The sequence below is a fragment of the Anguilla anguilla genome, chromosome 2 (assembly GCF_013347855.1).
Source record: "Anguilla anguilla isolate fAngAng1 chromosome 2, fAngAng1.pri, whole genome shotgun sequence".
In the NCBI taxonomy this organism is placed as follows: Eukaryota; Metazoa; Chordata; class Actinopteri; order Anguilliformes; family Anguillidae; genus Anguilla; species Anguilla anguilla.
Window position 1 is genome coordinate 64,612,593 of NC_049202.1, and position 24,571 is coordinate 64,637,163.

Consider the following 24,571-nt stretch of genomic DNA (forward strand, 5'->3'; position numbering starts at 1 on the left):
GGGTCTTAGGGTCAGAATTTGGTGTAAACAGCATGAGTCTTTTTTATTTAACCTTTATTTACCCAGGGTAGGTTCACTGAGCAGGTTCCAGGGATCTATTCTGCTTGATCCCATTTAACAATGAATGTGTCTGTCATTTTTTTGATGTACATAAAATCCACTATAATAAAGGCATGGGGGCCATAAATCATGTTTGTCTGTGAAAAAATAAAATGAAAGGACAAGTTTTCATGCTGTCGATTATTAGTATTTATTGTCTTGAACTGACATTCTCGATTATTTTTTCATTTTTATCTTATATTCAAAGTCACCACATAGAAAAAAGACATAAAGCAAACGCAGTGCAGACGATGAACAACAAATAAAAACAAAACAAGACCCATGTTTACACTTGTTTAGTCATGGGTTATTAAATACGTATCTCAAAATTGTCATTTTCTTTTACTAAAATGGGTCCATTTGACCCAAGCTGAACGCAAGGGCTAAATTCAAAATTGATGTAAAACTGTTTATAATGAACTGCACTTTAAGCCACACTATTTGTGGAGCTTGATTATTCATGCTGATTTATTTCTTTCTAGTATGATTTGTCTTGTGTCTTTTCTGATGGGAAGCGGTTATATTAGCCTGGCTGCATTGATTGATTAATTGACGGGCAAATAGTTTTGAAAGTGGTTACCTTGGTTACCAAAACTGTTACCTGGGTGAGGATGGTGCAAATGTCAATGAACCTTAACCACCTTTCTGACTAAAAATGAGAAGGAAATGACCATATGGATGAAAGGGTAACTGGATGTCTGGAAAAGGAATAAATAAGTGAATATAGCAGATTTATGATAGAAAGGAGGACCCCCTTGCCCCCTCCGCTCTCTCCCTTTCTTGTTCTCTCTATCATTGTGGAGTCCACTGTGTTGTCGGTGGGAAAGATTGTGCAAGTGTGAGACAGAGGGAAATGGAGAGACATAGGGAAACACACAGGAGTCAGAGATTTGCTTCTGCCATGCACTCACTTCCATAAGCCTGTATATGACCCAATGGCCAGGATCAACCCTAAAGTCTCCTTCTAATATGTTAAATTGTGGTGTGGTGTAACACAAAAATTTGCACAGAAATTCAGGGTTTTCATGGAATCAGAGCCAGAATAAGCTAGTTTCCTGAGCCCCTTCTCTTTGATTTCAGTGGAGGGCTTTGGCCAAAGAACAGCTGTGCCAAAGGGTGTGATGGTGAATCTTTGTTAAACTGTGGACGGTGCCTAGATTGCACTCAAATGGACTTTCCATTACATCACAGTTTCAAACTGAGTGGCAGATTGACTGAAACCACCCAAGTGAAGAGGCTGTCATTTCCAGGTTGGTTTGACTATTGATCCAAACCATTGCTTCTCTCTCTCTCTCTCTCTCTCTTACCTTAAATCAATTCATTCTTTTTAACATCATTTTTCCATAACTTAATTTTAACATAGATCATCCTGTGTCTGAAATATAAATGCATATATGTACACAGACACAGACACAGAAACGTTCAAGCACGCACACACACACACACACACACACTATTCCTCATGCAAGAAAGATTGCCAAAATACTCACTGATAAAGAGGAGCACAGCAGCCAGTGATGCAGCGGGAAGTTGACCTTTGACCTTCTGACAGCGGATACAGTGAGAGAGTGTGTCTAGTGCGGGCGAGCTTGTCCCTGAGCATATAAATGTGGAACGCGTGTGAGGGTCCCGTGTCTGTCCCTGAGCATATAAACGTGGAACGCGTGTGAGGGTCCCGTGTCTGTCCCTGAGTCCCTGTCGTGAGAATAGTAATCGGCTCTTTGATAGGATCTGTGGATGTCAAAGGTTATCTCCCAGGAGAGAGGGATGGTGGAGAGATTTGGATACTGTAATGACCATGTGTCAGAGTCTCCAGGCCAGGCTTTATTGCTTCTGTCTCTCTCTCTCTCTCTCTCTCTCTCACACACACACACACACACACACAAACACACGGACTCACGCACACAAACACTCGCCTCATACACACACACACATTTGTTTTGGCCGACGGGCAAAAGAATTGGTGGAACTGAATGAGTCACCAATATGCTTATATAAAGCTGATCTCTAAATATCAAGACGGCATGACTCCAGATTTCTGCACAAAAGCAGCTGACCACATTGATGTGTGCCGCAGCGTCATACTGCTCCTTTGGGTGTTTTTTTTTTTTGTTTGTTTGTTTTTCCCTGCTGCTTTAACCCAGTCTGCTACCTGTTCCGCGATGTCTCATCCAGTTAGAAGGGAGGAATGAGGCAGCGCTGTATAATTTGACAAAAGGACACATTGTTCTGCCCGTGAATGAATGACATTACATTCTTTCACAAGCTGCAGTTTCTGTATACGTAGTGTGCTCTGCAGCCATCAAATAAACTGGGTGAGTGTGAGTGTGTGTGTGTGTGAGAAAGTGAGTGTGTGTGTGTGTACTTTATATGCCGGTAATTAAAAATGGCATCAAAGGCAATATGACTATAAAATGGTGGCAGAGCATGCAAAAAGAATCGATCCCACTTGTAATTATTTCCCTATCTGACAGAACCGCATATCTCCCCCATAGCATTCTGGTGTTTTGGTCATCAGGTACAGGGGAATGTTATTATTTGTGTTATTAGTTACAAAGACTCGCATCCCTGTAAGAACGTGTGCCTGTTTAATGCGAACACATGCACGTGCGTGCAGGGGACTGGGAAGAGAGTATGTCATCTCTCCGCCATGTTCTTCCAGCTTGGCAGCACTGCGTTCTGTGTCTTTATTCTGCACCTTCCTCTCACTCTCCTGACAGGCACTTTGTGTAACTCCCCAGGACGGCCTTGCGAGGCTGTCCGGATAAGTGCATCTGGCAAATAAATGAATGAATAAATAATGCGACTGTGACGGCAGGGGCCCGGGCTCCAGACCTCGAGCTGTAGAGCAGGAGGCTGCTGAAAGAGCCGCACCCTTTCACGCCCCAGCCCCTCCCCCCGCCCCCTCCCCCTCGTGGCTCGGGGCTACGTCCTGGTCCTCTCCGCGCCGCGGGCAAGGTCAGCCTGGCTGTGCTCACGCAGTGCTGCCTAATGGAGCAGGCCAGACCGCATCTGTTGACATTATTTTTTTTTAAAAAGGGCCGTAGTCACTGTTCACAGTGTTAACGCGGGCGAGGCTGGGCTGGGTTGAGCGACGGGGTCTTTTTCATTTCGGGCCATGTCGTTTTCAGTTAATGGCCATCGTTGGCTTTGGCGTCCTGGGACGGGCTGAGAGACGCACCAGGCTCTCGCCGCAGCATGGAACTGGCCACTCCGCCGGAACATTATTTGTGACAGTCTGATTCATATTTGAAGGACAAAGGGCAAGCTACTGTATAAAGATGATCATCTGTGCATTTTTATATTGTTTTGCGGTGTTTTTAGCGATTCAGTGATTTTTTTTTTTGACAGAGAGAGAGAGAGAGAGAGAGAGAGAGAAAGAGACCAGATATAATCCCTGTTAGCCAGCTGAGAGAGGAAGAAGGAATAGTTTCATAGTTTCAGACAGTCTTCAAGTTTCAAGTGTAGATTGAAAAAGATGGTGGGGAGACTACAAAGCCCAAAGAACAGCAGTTTTCTAAGCAGGCATGTCTGAAATATTTATATATTTATTTATATACAAATATATAAGTACACGGATAGGTGTGCATCGGCTATCAAAGTTTTTTTTTTTTTTCATGGAACTTGCCGCAAGCATCACTGCTGAGAAGTCTGTATCTCTTCTGAATAGATGCTGACAGCAATATGGAGAAGAAGACTGAAGCACTTTCACAAAACGCACAAGGTCAAGCACAACGCTCTGAATACATGTCTCTGAATAAGACTGATTCAAAGAGGCAGGGAGAGGCAGTAACTTGACCTGCTCTTTAAGAGCTCTGTATCGGGGCCCAGTCGTCGGAAATGGACTCTTGACAGTGAAAAGACGATCAGAGGAGAGTGTCAGAGAGTGGGATGAAGAGGATGAAGAGGATAACAGGGAAGAGAAGAGGAGGATCAGTGGAGCGGCGTAAGAGTCAGGGAAGGACTGGCTGCGTGTGTCACTATTTAATGACTCCAGGGGTAAAGGCAGGCCCTCTGCACTCTGTCAACACCGCCCAAGCTGACCTACTCCGTTTCACGGATCGATAGCACAGATTGCCATAATTGAATTACACGGTAATGGAACAACAAACTCATTTCTGTTTATTTACTTTGTCTTAAGGTTCCAATAGATATTATCATGGGAGTACTGGAATTCTCCAGAGTCCGGCCTCTGCAATGTACAATGTTCCCGTGTCAACTCTTGATGCTGTTGATTTTATGCTTTTTCAATGTGGCCTCTAACGTTATCGTCAATTTTTAAAAATTCTCTTTGTGCCTGTTATAAACAGTATGATAAAAGTAATGCTTTTAATCTGAGTTATCAGTAATTAAGCATTTACAAGTACAGAAAAAAGTTTTTTTTAAAGAGCTCAACAAATCGACAGAGAGTAATGCTTTACACAGCTATGAGTGTTACATGGGTTAAAGAGTTTTTTGCTATTTTTTGCATGTATGAAAAACAATATTTACAGAACCTAGCATTACTCACTCCCACAACCACCCCCCAATTATTAACAATTGCTGCAGGTAGGATACCCTTTAAAATTGACATTTCAGAAGCAAATTCAACTCTGTCTTTCTCTTTTTCAGAAATCTCGTATTTTAATAATGTCCTGGGACACTCCTCCTGATTTCAAATCTGCAGTTAAATAGTTGATGCCCTTCCTTTCTGCAGATACAGGCATTTTAATATTCAGGGGTTCACAGCTTCTGTTTTAAAGCACCGGGCATCATATTACATCTAAAGCACCATGCTGTGCTTTAGACAGTGTGTTATTATTCAATTTCAAAGTTTTAGCCGGGTGTCTTTATGTACACTGTCGCATTCTTATTTATAACAGTGTGAGTTAGAAGTTCTGAATGTATTTGTGTATTATCATGAGCCAAAACAAATGATGTATGCCTTGTGCGTTCCAACAGAAGTACATCACTGCTCGCTCGACAGGGGAAGGGTACGGTGAAAGATTTATCCAGTTATACAGTGTATGGCTTACCTCATCAACACACATTGAATGAGTTGTGAACTTTGGCGTTCTTCTGGCCTCAGTGCAATGGAGGAGAAATGTCAAGTGAGAAAACGTCAGGCCCTTGGGATAAAAACGGAAGTTAAATCGCGTCTGCAGCGGTGCACAGTGGAGGCTGGAGCGGACGTAAAGGTGATGTGTTTATCTATTTGATTTTCAGGGGATTTTTTATTTATTTTTTTTACACTGAGCTCTTGCGGGCCAGGAAGGGAGCCCTGCGTGGTAAACGAAGGCCAAAGGGCGGATCTTTCCCCCACCCCAACCTCTTTTTCAGCGTCCTGCTCACAGGGCCGATCACCCAGCTGGTCCCTGTCCGATTCAAAGCGCTCATGGGAATGTTTGCATTCCGCAAGTGATTCCGTTAGCAAAAAATGTGCAAATGTATCCTATTTCTCAGTATTATGTCAGTGTCCCCCAAACCCGTGCGGCTTGTTCACTACATACTGCTATGAACAAAGTCAATATGCAGACATATGTCTCCTCTCTCTCGCTCTCTCATATTTTCTTAAATGTTAACTGATATAGCACTTTATTCGAGTGAGAATGGTAGCCTATTTAAGTAATATTGAAATAGAAAATGGCAGGCAAGGAAATCACACACCCGCCATTGTTATTATTTACCCCATATTCTAGCAATGTTTCCACCAGACCTGGGTCAAATACGTATTTGTTTTGGATACTTTTCTACGCTTCTTGTCTGGTGTATTGGAACCAATGTAATACTCTCAAAGTGCAAACCCCGCCTCCTGGTCCTATTGGCAGGCTCAATTACACCAGGCTGAGCAATAGAGCACAGAAAGGTATTTGAATCCAAAACAAATAGGTATTTGACCCAGGTCTGGTTTCCACATATCAGTATTAATCTCAGCAGTTGCAGAAACACCACCTCTTGATCTGCAGTCTGGCAACCAAAGAAGCGTGTATCGTGGTATAGATTGCACCACAAAATAAAACCGTAAATACACGATAGTTTAATACTTCTAAGTTGTCATATAAACTTATGCCATCTTTTCAAAATAACTTAAACTTCGTAGTGGGTCGTGTTCCTATATTCCTGTCCATGGTGCTGAATAGCAGGAGACACGGGTATAAGTGAGCACAAATCGTAAACCAGAAAACTCGTGGAGTTTGTATGAACTAAAAATAATCACTGAATAGGACACGGACATTAGCTCTTCGTCTCTGACGCAATTAAAAAATAGATTGAGATTAAGATTTCGTTCTTTATGTTAACAATCTAGTTGGAGGGGACGGAGAGTCTCCATTAGAGAAGGTTATCAATATAATGGACGGAAATAATTAAAGTTGGGCTTCGCGCAGGATATTTAAACATTGCAGGTTGACAGGGAGACGATTGATTCGTCTTGGATAGACCAGCAATAAGAGATGGCGTAGGACTGAAGAAGTCACGCGCAGCTGCCGGACTGTTAATAATTCGGAGGCGTTTGTGAATCATTTAGTAAAGAAGCATCATTTCAGGCAAATATAATACCACTGCGGAGACATATTAAGGCTCGCATTTTCCAGCAGGAATCGGCTTTTTAAGTCCTCTTGATCATTCTGTGCGTCCCTCAGAAGTGCTCAGCAGTCGGAATTGCAACTGAGTGCTAGTTTGTGTCCTCGTCAGATGTTGCGCATTTTATTCGTTTATATGTTTAAACGCTTCATATAGGTAAGCCCGGTACGTGTGACAAAAAAAAAAAAAAAAACGTCTCGGTTATAAAAACTAACTAAACTAACTAGGGAGTACAGAACCTCCCAGACCAACAATCCAACAAGGGAATTCCAAAAATGACTGCGCTCTGCCCACGCGCGAAGTACTTACAGATGGCGAAGTGAATGAAGTATGAATGAAAATATGGTCAACGGTGTGACTGAAATAGCTCAGAATCAAATCAATGCCCTCTGCAAAAGCGCTCACTAGAACTGATACTGATGTAAACTAGGCGGAAATAGACTGGCCGAGATTTAACGTGTTTCCTTAGATTCAGATAGAACGGCTTTACCACTGAGGATAAACTGAAACGAAGCCATGCGAATCACTAAACAGAATTGTCTGTAACATAATTATGGAATAACCAATCCACTGATATGCATATGGCTGCCGAAAACAGCCGAATATGATACAATCAGTGGGCTACACCACAAGTAGGTACCTACATAGTAGATGTTCCTCGGTTGCAGGTTCATTGTGTAGTAACTGTTGTAGCTAGAAGTCTATGAATCAACTAACTATTTATTTGCTGATAAATTCGTCCAGGCTAGCCACTGCTTTGAGCGAAATATTATCTAATCGAAAAAAAAACTGTAACTTCCGGCTACAGATGTGTACGTGTTACATTACATTTATTTGGCAGACGCTTTTATCCAAGGCGACGTACAATAAGTGCATACCAAAGGTCACTGGACCAACTACAAAACACAGGTCCGATAAGGTACAATACTCATTTTGTTCAGTTATTCATAGCTATGAACACATTAATGTCCATTTCACACAGTGAAGATTACTCTGATCTAACCTATGCCAAGTCAAACTAGGACATATACACAATGAAGAAAATCTAACGAAGTGTCAGTTTATGCATCTTATTTCAGTGTTTTTTCTCATTGTCAGCGTGCACTTGTTGGTTACTGATGAAAAAAGCAAATTGCGCCTATTTGTATTGTACATATTATTACATGTTGCAATTTGTGTGTAGACCTAAGCTTTTGTTGTCCTTTATGACCTCGCATGAGTGTACGTTTTGGAAATTTTCTTTTACTTACAAATGCCACTTTCATTAACTCGCTGCGTACTTCCCTTCCTTACCAACGCGTTTTGATTGGGGGCGCGCGCGTGTATGTTTGTGACCGTGAGCTGCTGTTCCTCGCCGCCCGCCACTGTATGGCCGTTTAAAATCGCTAATTTGCTATGCCTATGGCGAGTGACAATAGCGCAAATTACATTTACATCTAATGATCTTCACCGGAGACCTTCCGCATACTCTGAAATCGTTGTTGCAACGGGAGAAAGGGAGACCGACAGTGAAGAAAGCGAGTCTGAAATATTCCTGTTAATTTACAAGCATTTTCAAAATGTAATTGAAATATTATAGAGTATTTTGATTCAAACCTCCACGATCCTACGAAAGACGCGAATGAGTGGGATACGTATACATTTCAACAGGCATTGGTACATACATGTTTGTACTTGCACAATTGCTTTACATAGAACTCGAAGTGATGTGACTACAACCCGCCGTCAGAAACACCGAAAGGACGCTGAAGAAAACAAGGCAAGAAAAAAGCATTAATACAGAAGAGTTTTTCTCTTGATATCTCCTAAAGGATTCTTCTGACAGCTTTACGCGAGGAAGTGCAAACTGTACAGTTTTTGCCTTTGGATTATTGAACTAACTAACTAAATATTGGCACGCGACAGCACTTGTTCATCTACAGGAACATTAGCGAAGTGAAGAAGACATTAGTAGCCTATTTCTACATGCTTTTGAGCCAGTTATAATTAGATGAGTTGTTCATTTGGTTCAGAACAAAAGCGATGTTGTGGAGAAATTAAAAGCATCCTTCGCAATTGGAAGGAATATGCATTCATTCTATCCAAGATCTAAATAATTTATGCGTCTCCAAATTTGCCCAGAAAACTATATAATGATTATTTTCCCCTAGGGAGACGACAGTAGCCTTCTTTGCGACTTTTTGTAACATTTTTGCGTTAACAAATGACCTTTTTAATAGTTGATATGAAGAATATGCATCCAAGTGGCACAGAATAGCGAAGATCAATACAGACTATACCATGGGGTTTACTACCCACATATCTTCTTTTTTGGGAGGGTGAATTTGTTTATGACAACTTGTAGCATACAAATCACTTACATGTATACATGAATTAACAATTTTTTTCTATATGCAGCACTTAAATGGGTAAAAAATAACGTTAAAATGCGGATTTCAAAGCCGCCGGAGACTCACTCGCAGACACGCGCAACTAAGGAGTTGCCAAGGCTACGGAGCTCCACGGCCCGGCAGAGCTGATTTTTAACGCATATATTTTAAGTTGAAAACGCATCAGTTTATACGTATTATGTAACACATTTATCTTTACTTCTCTTTAAAATCTGCCTCTGATGGATGCCTTTTACTTGGATTTCATGACTTATTCTTGAGCGGATACAGACATTTTCCTTATCTTTTCAAGAAAACCGCATCCTGAAACTCGGCTCTCCCATCAGTGTTTCGCGTCGCACCTTTCTTGGATGTCAGGCAAGGTAAGCTTTGTTTGATAATTCTTTAAAGTTAAGTTGAGGCTTGCATATTTATCTAGGAGTGTGTACACACACGTGAAGATGATTTTATTTCTCATGCGCACCGCTTTAATCGAAATATTTATTTAACTTTAATTGTAAGTCTTCAGTAAAATGTAGCCATGTTTCAGTACAGGGGATTCTAGCTAAACGGTATTTCAAAATTCTTTAATGGATCATTTTATTGTTTGTTTGTTTATTTGTTTGTTTGATGATGGTGATGCTGCTGCTGATGATGATGATGATGACGACGACGACAATAACAATAATAATAATAATTACAAATAATAATAATAATAATAATAATAATAATAATGATAACAGCAGCAATGTACGATCTCACTCTGAATATTCCACCCTTTTTAAAGCGTTTGCTGGAAGTTAACGCTAAGAATGATCAAGCAATACGCAGGATTCTCTCTGTGCTCTACACACAGTTCTCAGTCCTTCAAAGGAATTTCCGAACACTTCGTACTGCTGACGTTTAAGGCATAGTGTACTGTAATTACTGCTTGGTTACCTAGAGACTTGTTTTTATGTGGAAATTCAACAGTTGGAAGCTGTAGGTGTACACTTTAAAAAGAACTGCGAGCGAATGGAATTCATGTTACCCAGCACCAGCTAGCTTTCTCTGTTTTCTTCCTATTCGCGTAATTTGGCAACAATTGTCTTCACAGTTCTTCCTGTCGTGCGTCATTATGCGCACTGTTGTGCAGGCATGCCATTCTTTTGAACGCCGTACGCCCTTTCGGTCTTCCCGTGCCAGTTCTTAACATGTATCCAAACGCGCTCTGTGGGTTTGCACGACCGTCATTCCCAACATATAGGCCAGAAATATTTTTAAATATGAATTTGTATATTTAAAGGGGAAAAGGGGAAATATGATTTATCATTGTTTTTTGGCTCTTTGCACTCGATAGGGAGCGAGAAGAGCCATATAATGATCCACAAACGATTACACTTCATATCTCGAGAATATGGACTCTTTACTTCATAAAATATCTAATTAAATAGATCTAAAACCAGTTCTGTACATTCTGTGGAAATAACATTACATTTGAATGCCAACAAGTTATCTAATGCAAATTTATAACCTGAACATAGTCGCCTATGTCTCGTTCATGCTTTCCATTGTTCACGTGATTTTGACAAATGAGCACAATTACTGTTACGCATCAAATTGATGCGCTCATTCGTATACACTGCAAGACGTGTTCACCGCGACATCCAGAATACAGTTCCCGTGTTTTGTAGCCAGTGGTACTCGTTGGTATCGTGAAAGCAATACCTTGTTGCGACCCTTCCCTTGTATGCATTTTGGGTGATTTTGACGTACCTTTATACTGCTGTTGATGCAGTTGCATATCAGATCAGTATAAAACAGTAAAATGACTGAAGGTCAGATTATGCAATAAATTGCACTTTTTTTGAGAAGATGATCTTGCGTTCAGATGGACATATGAAGCTCCGTTTTTGGAAAGAAGGTACGGTTTGACCACTAAGGATGGTGGGGTCTTGGTCATCACCAGTAAAGTACCTGCTCAATATTTGTACCTGAGCCATACTTTCAGTCAGACTGTATTCAGTAAATGGTTATTTTTTAATTATCTCATGGATGGCAGTGTAGCCAATTGTTAGGGAGCTGGATTTAAGGTGACTCTAAGGTAATTGGTGTGGTTCCCATTAAGGGCACTGCTGTTGTGCCCTTATAGAAGGTACATAACCTGTGTTGCTTCTCTAAAAAATCCAACTTCATGTGAAAAGATATAAGCTGCTCTGTATAAGGGTGTATGAAATCTTCTGTTTTGTACTCTGTATTTGGAATTAAATTTTAAACCACACCATCAACACAGCTAAAACGGTCTTCATTAAATCAGGGGGACATTTCATGAAGCAGGATTACTGGAGTTAGCTGAATAACTGCACTGAGTAAAATCAGGGACAGCTCTTTTTAGTTCAGTCCATGTTCCAGATTTAGGAGGGTTCCGGGTTTTACTCAGTGCAGTTATCCAGCTAACTTACTAATCCTGCTTTGTGAAACAGGACCCAGGTGTCAGTGCTTATCTTTTCTTGTGTACCTGTTCCACTTAGTTTGCGCTTTTCAAACGTTCTTGCTGTTGACAAGTTCCAGGGTATGCTATCGTATTAATAAGCTTTATTAGTATGCTTGTAATTTTGCACTGAGGCTGTTTCTGGTGTTGGCAGCAAGGAATGAGAACAAGAACGTGGGAGGAGCACCCCACAATTTAGTTTCTAAGCCACTTATTCCTGGCCAGGGCTGCAATTAGCCTACTGCATGTCTCAGGACCACAGTAGCCGGAGGATACTCACGTAGACTGTACACACATATCTTACACAGAAGGGCCCGGCTGGGCAGAAGTTGGCACAAAATTTGGGGGGCCGGGGGGGGGGGGGGGGGCTTCCTTTCAGTCAGAACCCCACTTAGGCCATGGAGACAGGGTGTGTGGACTCTGCAGCCAAGCAATGATTTGCATCCATCACTGAGGTGCGAACACAAACCGAAAACCTGCAGGCACTGTGGCCCTTCGAGCCTGGAGTCTGGCTCTCATGCATCATCGGGTTAAAATGGGTACAATGCCAATGTGAGAAGTACAGCAATGGCTGGATATGCTGTCAAAAGCAGGGGCTTTAAAATGTCTTATTGTGACAAGCCAATAAGATAAGATGCGATTGGACATTCATGCACACCCTGCAGTTTCTATCACAGTGTGTTAGCAATGGAAAAATCCCACTGAGTCTGAAAGGTTCAATGGTTTGTCTGAGTTTGTCCCTCTGATTTGCCGGCAAGTCATGTTATTATGGCTGGTGCTGTGATGTAGCCTAACTGATAAGCTTACACCTTCCTTATCCTTAATCCTGAAGTGAAATATCATACCATCGTCTTCTGCTAGATACTTTCACTGAGTAAAGTGGAGAGCAGAGGTGGAAAATCCTGGTTCAGAAAGTAAAAGTCCTCCCCAGTATTTTGTTTCAACCACCAGGATTTGCTAATTAGCATACTTTTCCAGCCAGGAGGTAGAACCAATGTCTAATCTTTGATCATCCAGCTTTGAAAGGGGCAACCCAGGCAGCACAATGTGCACGATAAAGACACAAAATTGAGCAATTGATATATAATCATACAGAAACATAGGATAAAAAAAATAAAATGGGTGGATAGGTACAAGTATATATCCACAGCACTGAGACAGGGAATTACACTGCAGTTAGGGCATGCAAGAACATTCATAGGGATGGATTTGTTCTCATGACTTCTTATCTTACCAGCTGCCACATGCTTTCAATATCAAAGGCACTTATTCCTCTTTCATTCAGCGGTAGCTTGGCATGCATCTATATAATTTTCACTATCCTCAAACAGCTCCCTCACTTCTGTGCTGGGAGTCTTGTATTGAGTAGTCTATGGGGTGCAGCACCACAGCCTACTCAGAACTTTTTTTTGGCTGGACCGCAACAGCGGGGCCAGCCCTACAAACGCGAATGTCTGTGACTGACTGAGTGATGAAGTTACACCATTGGTCGGTCGGATCACGTGTGTTAGGTCCAGCCATATACTAGGTTTTGACCTGGTCTTGTTCTTTATTTGCTTAGATAAAGCAGCAATATGTTTCAGGCTAATGACCTCGAGGATGCACCTAAATTTTCTTGCTACCATCCCCAAAGAAAATGCAAGGCTGCTGGCAAAATATTTTGTTGGTAAGTTTCCGCATGTGAATTAGACAGAGGTAAAACCTTGTGGCAACATTATTCATAACATTTGTGGAAAGCCGTTCTTGTTCTTGCCGGCACATTTTATTTATTTATTTATTTTTATTTATTTTTTTTGCAGCAGGTTCAATGCAAATTAATTTTCTGGAAAATAGTAACTCCACTCCTTCCATAACGAACATTTGAACATGAACTGTTGTTGTTTCCAGCGGAGTGCACCAGTAGGAGGTCCATTTTCAGAAAGTTTGCAGTAACAAACTGGGTAGCACAGCATGAAAAGAAGAACATCTATGAATAAATTAACAAATAAACGAATAAGACGAGGGCTAGTATGAAAAACAAAACAGTTTGGTGAACATGACATTGATGATAAAGTCTTTCAAAAAAAAATTAGAATGCAAAATAGCTCATATGTCCACTCCACAATTGGAGGTTTATCGTGCATGCCTAACAATATTTGATTCTTATCCAATCAGATCTACCTCCTTTATTCAGAAATGGCAATTTACTCTCCATGGAAACGTGTCTCAAACGGCTGAAAAACCAGGCATCAGACACAGTGCTCAGTGGTCATGGACTCATGGTTCATGTGAGATATCTTATACAACCCAATAACTGCACTGCCCCCTACAGGATACATAAAACATTCAGGATGAACAACAGGATAAATATTCACAATTTTTCTATATTCACTAAAAGGCGCATATATATATAGGCAAAATATATTTCACAGACCCAATGTTTTGTCATAATGTTGACATGGCTCATTTCCTTCTGCTTGGAAATTATGCAGTGTGAATGTTCGCACAAGCGAATTGCTGGGAGACCCATTTCCATTCTGTGGCAACTGTCTTTTCCACCACTGACAGTATGCTTTGCTTCATGAGTGCAGTGCCCTGTTCGGCTGTCAAGATGCCACTCTAACACTTCCTGCTTTATAGAGACGTTTGGCAGCAATTCTGTTTTGCTTGGTATTTGCTCTTGGGTGCCTGTTAAGTTTTCCAGACCCCCGTCTGTGCGATAGACTTGTTTGTAGAGTGTAAAGGAAAGCAAAAGCAAGCAAAACTCATGCATAATTGGCATAATTAGTCTACATGTGAAACATTACTAGACTTTCTCTTAGGCTTTTTATTTTGTGGATTAATTATTCAGAATTATAGTACTGTATTTGCAACCTGTAGTATGATTGTGTGGCTACTTTTCTTTGCAGCAATTTTTAATAAAAGTATATTTTTATTTATGTGTATTTTAAATCTATTTTTGTGTCATTTATGCATGCTGGTAGAACATCTATGGTATAAAAGCCAAGCCAAATGACTGTTGCCAGGCGATCCGTTGCCAAGCCAACCAAGCAAGTTTTAACAGCAAAAATCTGGCATGCTTTATTCTGAATTCATGAAGCTTGGAGGAGTAACTAGCTAAATTCACTTAAAGACCCTTAATAACCCACTTAAATAATCACTTTTTCTCATACATGCACAGTATTCATGCTTTATCCTGAATTCATAAAGCTTGGAGTATTAACTAGCTAAATTCACTTAAAGACTCTTAATAATCTACTTAATAACCTTTTCTCATACATGCACAGTATTCATAAGCATCACAAAAAAATGATATTTGCTACATTAACGGACCGGAAAATAATAAAATTTCTCTTTTGATGTGCTGTATGTTATTTCTAAACGCGAAACCTGGATGTCTGCAATGGCAGGTCCTTTCTGAAACAGATATTAACTTCAAGTTCACCTCTGTTTGGCAGTCCACAAATTGGACACACCACTAATTGATTAAAATGTCAATTTTTATGTTGCTTACATAAAAACAATACCAAATTGTCTTGTATACGACAGTATAAGATATTTTTTGCTTTCAGGGTAAACTAACTACCTGTAATTTAGTATTTTCTTTGAGGATTTATGTATAATACAACTATTATAATTGATGCAATTGTTCAATATTAAAATGCAAAGATCAAAAGTAATGGGTATTTTGTAATTTGTGAAATTAAAGTTATTTATGTAAAAAAATATGCTAGTTGATGCCTGGGATCTATCAGCTCGCGGCTAGCACAGGTACCACAGACACTGTTTTCGTTAGGTACCTCACTGAAGATGTAAGCATTTATATATAAAGCTATGTACATTGAGCTACAATAATTTAATATGTTTGCTTTCCTGTTTCTAGTTCTAACTATGATAGCAATATGCTTTTTGAACAGTAAACATTAATGATCTCAAAAGTTAGTATATATTGTGCGAAATATGGTTAATTTCATATATCGCATGTTCATATTCCCATTGCTATTATTAATTTAGCATATTATGATTATAGTGGATCACGTTGCTTTTAGTGGGTTTACATTGGGGGAGTATGTGTACATACTAGCATGTTATTACCTTCCATTAATATTAATTAACACCTATCATCGTGGATTTTGGTGATGCCTCATGTGGTCCTATGAAAAAATGGCCCAGCTGAGCAATTCTGCTTCCGGTTGCATCCAAATGTTGCACCCGCTGTCATTACCAGGTGAACCTAATAGTGTCAGACTGTTCGTCCATGGCAGGTATAGATTGAATTTCATTTTCAACAATTCCAGTCAAGCACAGCAACAGTATCTGTGCTGAAAATGAAAGTACTGCAGTGCAAGCTATTTTCTTGATTGCTGCAAAGCCGAATTGATTTGGATTATCTGGGTGCCGTATTCTCTCTGGCTAAAGCTAAACTGTCAATAACTTTGAAATCACCGCACTTTACTGTACATACTTTACAAGAGATTTTCGCTTTCCAGGACCTTCGTTCTCCGCAACCAAAGTAACAGCTGAAACTGGGAACTAAGTGGGGAAAAGTGTAGCAGCTACACAGAGCATAATCTGCCTAAAGTAGAGGTGTGATTGGTAGTGTGCGACATGTAATAGACTGAATGCTACAGACGGTATTTTGTATGGACTTCCTCAACTCCAGTTCAAATAGGTGAACATTTTTACACAGTCGTCCATCTCCAAAAATTATTCGGTTCAGAGGATAAATTAGATTTTGCACATACACCATAAGTAGCCTTATTCAAAACAATCAATTTTAATGCTCACAAAGCCAGCACCTGTGCATGGAAATGCTGGAAGCATCAAATCCCAATTTTTGTACTTGTCTGTCAGGTCTATTCCATCCCATCAACGCCCCCCACACCCCCCACCCTGTCTCTCTCTAAGGACAGTCTGCACCAGTGCCTTCTTATCGGCTTGTCCACGGACAGGAAGATGGATGGTCCAATACCGTACCCTCAGATTAGCTCATTGAACCCCTTTGCATCACTCATATAAAAACAATTTCCTCATCTCCCTTTCACTCGCTGCCAACTTACTTAAAGTAGCCAGCAAAACGGTCCCTGATGTCACTCCGTACACACATCTGGTAAGTTCATATTGCGCTCCTTATCTGCTGTCTCCGTGGCGATGGGGACAGTACTACCTCACAGGTTAGGTTCACATAAACCCCTTTGGAGCACCATGGCAGCGCGCTGCTTCTCGCTTCTCTTGCGCGGGAAACCATTTCCCTGCGACCGTTTCTCAGATGCGTTCTGGCGTGTTCGCAGAACCACTCAATCCCTCAACCCGACTTAATTAGACGTAAAGGCAAAAGTTTTTTCTGTTTTTTTTAAAATAAGGAGAACAACCCAACAGGACTCAGTATCAAACATCGTCCGTGCATTCAAAAAAAATGCACTTTTTCACCTGGTAGCCTGGCCATCTGGCCAATTAGTGCTGTCCTGTTGTATTAAGGTGCTGCTACAGCAGTGAGTCTCTGGAACTCCATGGCTGGGATTAGTTCACCTGCTGTATTCGAGGCCAGTGCTACACTGCAGGGTCGCAAGGCTGTCAAAACTGATGATTTGTTCCCCTCTTTTAAGCACTGCTACCATATCAGACATGTCTTGTGCACGTTTTAAGCTTCCGTGAATCGGTGCACCATTAATGATATACAGACACCGGCACATTTACATCTAGGCACTCTTATCCAGAGCATCATGCATGGTGATGTCATGTACGTGGTAATAATGATGTGTAGTCATGGATTGTGCTGTGTCGAATGTAGACCTTGGCAAGTACTTAAACACCTCATGCAGTAATTTACAATGAAGTCCATGTCTTTATCTTGTGGCTTAATGAATTTTGAATGTAAGAAAAAAAAGATTATTGCAGGGTCTTTAATGCTATTACCTGAAAGGAAAGCATTTTTCATACATAACTCAGCTATTTTTCTCTACAAAGCAGGCTGCTGGCCTTATTGTTTCTGTTGTCAGTGTGATTCTCTATAAACCCGGTTTCTATTGGATAATGGTGTACTGCTGATGCCCAGAGATTGACTCTCATCACCCTTCTCTCCAGTAACGACCTTCAAAGACGTTCTTCCTCAGCGACAGTCAGAGTTTTATGAAAACAGGCTTATCACGGGCGTGGCACGGTCAATATTAGCGCAGTGGGACAGAGGGATTTTTCGTCGGAATATCAGTCTCTGACTGCTTTAAGAACAGCTGCTTTTCCCTTATGACTAAGAGGTGCAGGAGTCGCGGAGCCATACACCGGAACCCCGACAGAGAGACCGTTTGTGATTCCACCGCGACCCCTTTCACACGCTCGCCCACCAGCCCGGCCAGCCGGTCAGCGGAGGCGAAGGTGTCACATTTCTTTAACAAGATGGCAGACAGTCTGCTTGTGTTTCACTTGAAGAAAGAAAGCAAGACAATTAAAGGGAAAAACCATCTAATATGTGTCTTGTCTTTCGCATGCTAGGTAAAGGTTCCGTCTGTAAGAAATGCTGCTTAGTGGAGGGTATGTAGGGGTTTTTACAGCTGGAATAAGCATACCTGTTCTCGGTTTTGGATTGCTGCAGTATTCATGTTGTCCAGATTCTGTTTATTATCTTTAAAGATTAGTTTTTTTTTTAGGCAACACATATTAGTGATATACAGCAGCATATTGATTTATGTACCTTTCACACACACCCACACATTAAATGAGTGTGTGCCTGGTGCACCCACTCTTAAATTGTATTTGCATTTGGCGTGACACTCTTTATGACGTCTTTGAATTTTGTGTGGGAAGAACACGATTGGTTAAAACACATTGCAGTAATTATGTCGCGGTACGTACAAGAAGCTTTCATGTTATGCCCCCCCCTGAGAAATACAGATCAAAAACAGCATTCTGTATAATCTGCTAACTTTAAAGAATGCATGAAGGACCAGAAAAATATAAATGAACCTCTCATGAACACACAAATTATGTGTGTTCTACTACATACCCTGTCCTGACAGGGAACAACTTCATTTTGCATTACAAAACTGCAATCATTATTTATTTCCAAAAATGATTTTTAATTTGGAGTGCCACATTGGTGGCAGTTTAATTTGCACCTATTTTCACATTTCAGAATGCTTATTTTTGATAGTCAAAACACTTGCTTTTAATAATATTGTAGGTCATACTCAATTTATGTGTTAATACACCTTCAAATTGTTTTTAATTTATGTACATACACATGTAATATTATTACCTACAGGCCTTTCTCTGTTCCAATCTGAAACTTGTTTTCAATCAAACGCCTTGTAGAAACTCACAAATCACTTAGCAGATGCCCTGACGTTACTTGTGGTAAAACACAAGGCTGTTGAAGGTAAGTAATTCATTTTGTTGCCTACTCTGAATCATTTCCATATTGCTATGATAAAACAATCTTTTCCGAATGTAAATAATAAAGACTGTATACATGCTCATGGTTGTAGCTTATTAGGATCCACAGTCTATGTCATACACTCATACACATACAGTAGGTGTGGGAGGAGACAGGGAGACATGTCACCACCCAATACTTAGAAAATAAACATACACCTTTGTACACTACAAATCATGCTGCTTTTTTAGGTAGATTATGCTCCATGTAGGTCATACAATTTGTTCTTTTGGTTCCCAGTTTCAGCTGCTATACCTTGCTGGTGGTAATCTCTAAGCAAGTGAAAATGTATTGTAAAGTCTGTAATGTGCTGCGATTTTAAAGTCCTTCTTGAGAGTTTAGGTACACTGAGACAATCCAAATCCACTCAGCTTCGCAACCATCAAGAGAATAGCTCATAATGTAGGCCTTTCATTTCTGAAATGTCAGTCTGTAGGCAAACCCAGGTACTCTTGCATGAAGCTCAGTACCGATATGGATGTTCTCAGAAATATAAGTATTCCTCTCTGAAATGTCCAATTGCTCAACATTTTGTCATAGCGCATGGATCAGCTGGAGAAATTCTCGCCTTTGTACTCCTGAGTGGCTCCAGTCAGTGAAAGGCTCTTCACATAAATACAGGCCGAGCTTTCCTACAGCATAGCTTAGCTTGGGCATGAGCGAGTATGACTCCGCTGGCCCAAGACACAGCTGTTGTTGCTCTCACAAGGATTTGGCAGGCTTAAGTTGGCTGGGGTTTCGTGGATTGACGTTGTGTTATTTACCTACTGACTTTACAGTCGCCCATAAGCCACCAGTTGTTTTCAGCGAGAGATGCGCTTGTCCTCTGCGTGCGGATAGTGCTCATGCTCATGAGATATGCTACTCCGGATTGCGCTGGTAAAAGTCTAGCCACTGTCTGTTTGTTTAAGCACTTCTGTCGTGCTATTATATATTTTTTCTGCTCTCCTAAACATAAGAGCAACTCACTTCCAACATAGAGGCCCCAAACCAGTACTTACTCTATATCATTGAAACCTAATTACTGGTGAACGTTTCTCATTAATTATGAAACATGAAATTATGAAATATTGTTCATTTATAGAATTGTAACACCCATCTACTCCTACCCTATGTTTCAGTTCTCTCCTCCTCATTGGTAAGGCACATGTAGTTCCAATTTATTTTGCCAGACTGAAATTATTAGTTGTACTTACCATGCTGCTCGAAGGGTTATTATTTCTAACTGCATGACTTCTTTTTCAACGGGACTTTAAAGGTCTGTCATTTTAATGTGTGAATTGAACCTGCCATTAAAAATAGTGATTTCACCATGTTTGTTCCCTTACACATTTTAAAAGCTTAATCAGACCTCTTGACTGTCATTTGCCTGTGTCCTCATGAAGAATTGAATTCACTAACCCCATACGTGGTATGGTGGCACTACAGGGGTACTCAGGGTGAATATTCTCAAACGCATGTTTCATGAACACTAATACACACATGCGCATATGCACAAACACACTCACCACACACTCACCACACACACACACACACACACACACACACCCTCACACACAGGCACATACGAACGCGCGCACACATGCACGGACATCCCACAGGTAGCCGTACTGTCCCTCTGGAAAGGGAAAGCGAGTCCATTGTAAGGGCGTCTACAGTCTACTGCTGTTTTGCAGGCAGTGACAGGTGGCAACAAACACACTGTTCCTGCGTTAAAAAAGCATCAGCATGCATGAAAATCTCGTACAACTCGAGTATGATGTGTAGCCCTGTGTCTAATATATATATATATATGTATTTATGTATGTATATAGAAACTATTTACATGAGCAGTGATTCAGTAATTCAGGCATTTTGAAACAGTCATTAATGCATTGGCATTAAAGTCAGCATGGAACTTCAGCCGTACTCCAGTGCCTGTGCCAGGCACTGGTGGCGTTCTCGTGGAAAGGCCTGTATCGAGGGCTTGAGTCACAGAGTGGATCTGACCGCTGTGCACTGGCCAATAGCGTCGGGCTTCCTGCTGCGCAGGGCCCAATGAAGCGGGGCGGGAAGAGGGAGGAGAGGGTGTTTTAGTGCTTTTTTTTTTTTTTTGCTGTTGCACAGCACTCACAATGAAAGAAAAGTGATGGTAGGTGGCGATGGTGGGGGAGGAAGTGGAAATGTTAGAATTACTCAGCTGAGTGAAACGATCGGTTTAGCGCCCTGGAGGACCACGCGGAGCGGAACAAAAGCCCTGACAGACCCTGCTGTAGGCACAGTGCGGTAGAACGGTGTGGCTGCCAAACCACAGACTCCAAGCGCTTTGGTGAGTGTGTGTGTGCGTGTGTGTGCGTGTGTGTGTGTGTGCGTGTGTGTGCGTGTGTGTGTGTGTGTGCGTGTGTGTGTGTGTGTATGCGTGCGTGTGTGTGTGCGTGTGTGCGTGTGTGTGTTTGTATGTGCGTGTGTGTGCGTGCGTGTGTGTGTGCATGTGTGCGTGCGTGTGTGTATGCGTGCGTGCGTGTATGTGCTTCTGTGTGCATGTGTGTGAGTATGCGTGTGTGTGTGTGCGTGTGCGTGTGCGTGTGTGTGTGAGTGCGTGTGTGTTTGTGTGGTGGGAATGTAGCCACCAGAGCAGCTGTCAGGCTTGTGTTATGGAGAATGAAGGTGTGAGAAACACTGTGATGGAGCCGTGACAGAGCGTGGCTGTGCTTCCGAACGCTGGGGCTGCCAAACCACAGACTCCGAGCGCTTTGGGATGGATGGAAATGGCCCACGTTTATATTAATACTTAGCCCTGTTTTGGCACACAACATGAAATACACCCTGATACTGATGTTATGCTCTATGTTAGAATCATTTCCTGGCTCAGCATCTGTTGCTTAACATTTTAACAAGTTATGTTATGGCCACTTAATAAGGTTACAATAGGCAACCTAACTGACCACATTTACTGTAATTAATGTACTAAATTGCTGTACCACGATCAGTTGGGGTTAAATACTGCTAAACAATCAAGCGGAGTAATTTAAGCCAATTGGACCCACTCCTTGGGATCAGGTAGTCCTTCTTGATTTTGAGGAGCAATTATGTGAAACAGCTTGTCAGCTAAAAAGTAATCATTTGTAAATGTGTAGCAATTTTATGAATGCATTTCAATTTGGTTGTATATCACTTGAAGAATTCTATATCAGATAACCCTTTTTCAAATTCAGCAATGCAGCACCAAATGTGATTATTAGTCTAAAATCCTTTGCACAGTTTTCCGTGGTCTGAAATTTTTATTTGTACGATGTTCACATATTTATATTTGCACTTGCAATTTGTTTCGTCACAAGAAAGATTTAATTGCGTGTTCATTCTGATATTTCTCTCTGCAGTAGTGAAATTAGCCACTTTCAGTATTTCTATTTAATTTATTATCATCCATTTCAACTCACATACCAATGTGTACAAGCTATTTACAGGTGGGATTGTGTTGTGATACCTGACATGCTGTTGCTGAAACAAAATAATTTTTCAGCCAAACATTTTTAGATGTAAAATGGAAGAGAAAAATGGAATAAAAAATAATTGTGGGTGTCCTTATAGCTGGCTGACTAGCTAACGGGTTACTTTCTGCAAGCACTGCTGGGTATACAGATAATAACTGTGCTTATTTATTCTGTTAAAAGGGATGGCAAAAAGTACACCTGAACCAATTGCCACATTCACCGCAATCCGGTAACGGCTTCATTTTCTGGTCCTGTGCTGCTAGGCACCCAGCTGAGAGTCTGAGGCATCGTCCACATTCGTTGTGCAAATGCACAGGTTGCCAGTTCCAGATAACACACCTGTAGTGAGGTGACTGCTTGCAGTAACAATCGTCTGGCGATGGTGCAGCAATGCTATTTCCATGCCTGGTATGCTACAGAGAGCTGTTATGGGGTCAGTGGAACAGTGAGAAGACAGAGATCTATTATCCCTTGTATCCTTGTATAAAATTGCTTGAGTTATAGTACGCATGCTGTTGTCATTACAGCACATTTGGAAAGCATTCATTATAACTTTCATTATGAGATTATAAGTTGTTCAGATGCAGTTATAGTACACATGCTGTTGTCATTACAACACATTTGGAATGCATTCATTATAACTAAAAATCCTTAACTGAACTTGTTGTTCAGATGCAAGCAGATTTTTTTTTTTTTTCATGGCATTCATATTAACACAAAATAACAACAATTTATGGCTGTTCGGGTAACTGCTCAAGGTTCAACTAAGGTTAAAAAGATTTGATATTAAAGACTTACAGTATATATAATGCAGAATTGGTCAGCATCTGCCAAAAGAAAAATAAAAACCACAAAGATTTCATAGACAAAGTGCCTCCTAGATGAAGGGACTGTAGATTTACTGTACTAAATTCACAATACTGTAACTGGACTGCAATTTTCTTACTTAGTGAAGGTGAGCGGGTATATGGGGATAGTCTTACTTGTGTGTGTGTGTGCGTGTGTGTGTGTTTGTGTGTGCGAGGAGCCTATTGCTCCTCTGTATGTGTTATATCTTCTTTGTATTCTATTTGTAAATTTGTATGGTTCTGTAGTTTGTAGGAATGGGACTGTAGATTGTGTATAATGGTGGACTAACAGGGTGTGGATGATAGTGATGTCTTAATGGAGAGAGATTGAGAGAAGTTGGAAAAATAGATAAACTGAGAGCTTGGCCTGGGGTATATGCATTTTACCCTTGGATATGCACCCAGGAAGAGCTTTTGCTGGTGATCTACACTAATGGCGAGTAAAAGCAAAGTAAAGAGTAAAAGTTTGGATTTGGCTGAAGTATTTGGTTTTTTAAAAGGTTTTTAAAAGGTTTGAGAAAGTGGATGACAGCAGCTATTTCAAGCTGAGTTTGGGTGAGGAGTAAGACTGACTGGATGAGAGTCAATGAGGGACTCATTTTGTCCCGGTTGTGGGAAGCTTGTTTTCACACATTGAGTTATTGATGTACGTGGAAACGCTCCCCACAACTCATTGTAGGAGCGCAGACACATTGCTGGATACACTGGAGACTACAGAAGAAAAAAACAAGCCTAGAGGGGCTGTTAGGGTCTGTACTGATCATTGCATTCTGTTTTTAATGTCCTTAAGTCTGAAAACAATCAGTCAACTGTAGAAACATTGTCAGTGCTTTAATTTGTGTTGCCAACCTTTGTATTCTTACATTCATTGCGTTACAGGCATTTAGCAGACGCTCTTATCCAGAGCGACTTACAGAATTATTTACATAGCATTTACATTGCATCCATTTATACAGCTGGATATACACTGAAGCAATGTCCTACCGACAGTGTCCTAACTGGGAATCAAACCAGTGACTGTTAGGTTACAAGACCACCTCCTTACCCATTATCCTACACTGCCGCCCACATATACTACACATTATTTTTTTCCTCTTTCTCAAGGTCAGGCCAAAAAAAAAAAAAAAAAACACAGTCATTCCTGCGTGTGCCTTTCAGGCGTGTGATTAGCGACTGGGCCGTTTCTTCTCATTCGAGCCCGCTCTTCGCTGTAGCCGGGGTCAGAGGTCGGTGCTGGGGTTCTTCTCGTTACGCCTCACCCCGTCACGTCCTGCATGGACGCCGAGCGCCACGCCCTTTGATCTTCTGCGCGGCCTTTGTGTGCCGCCGAACACAGGAACCAT

General features: G+C 41.1%; 1 protein-coding gene across 3 annotated transcripts in view; it reads left to right on the forward strand.

The window, feature by feature from the left end:
* The first annotated feature begins 7,994 nt into the window (after positions 1–7,994).
* Positions 7,995–24,571, forward strand: part of LOC118217041 (voltage-dependent T-type calcium channel subunit alpha-1I-like) — a 179,592-nt gene continuing 163,015 nt past the window's right edge. For all 3 annotated transcript variants that reach the window (XM_035398810.1, XM_035398800.1, XM_035398818.1), the window contains exon 1: positions 7,995–9,412. The gene's annotated coding sequence lies outside the window, so the exon portion shown is untranslated. The remainder of the gene's footprint in view (positions 9,413–24,571) is intronic.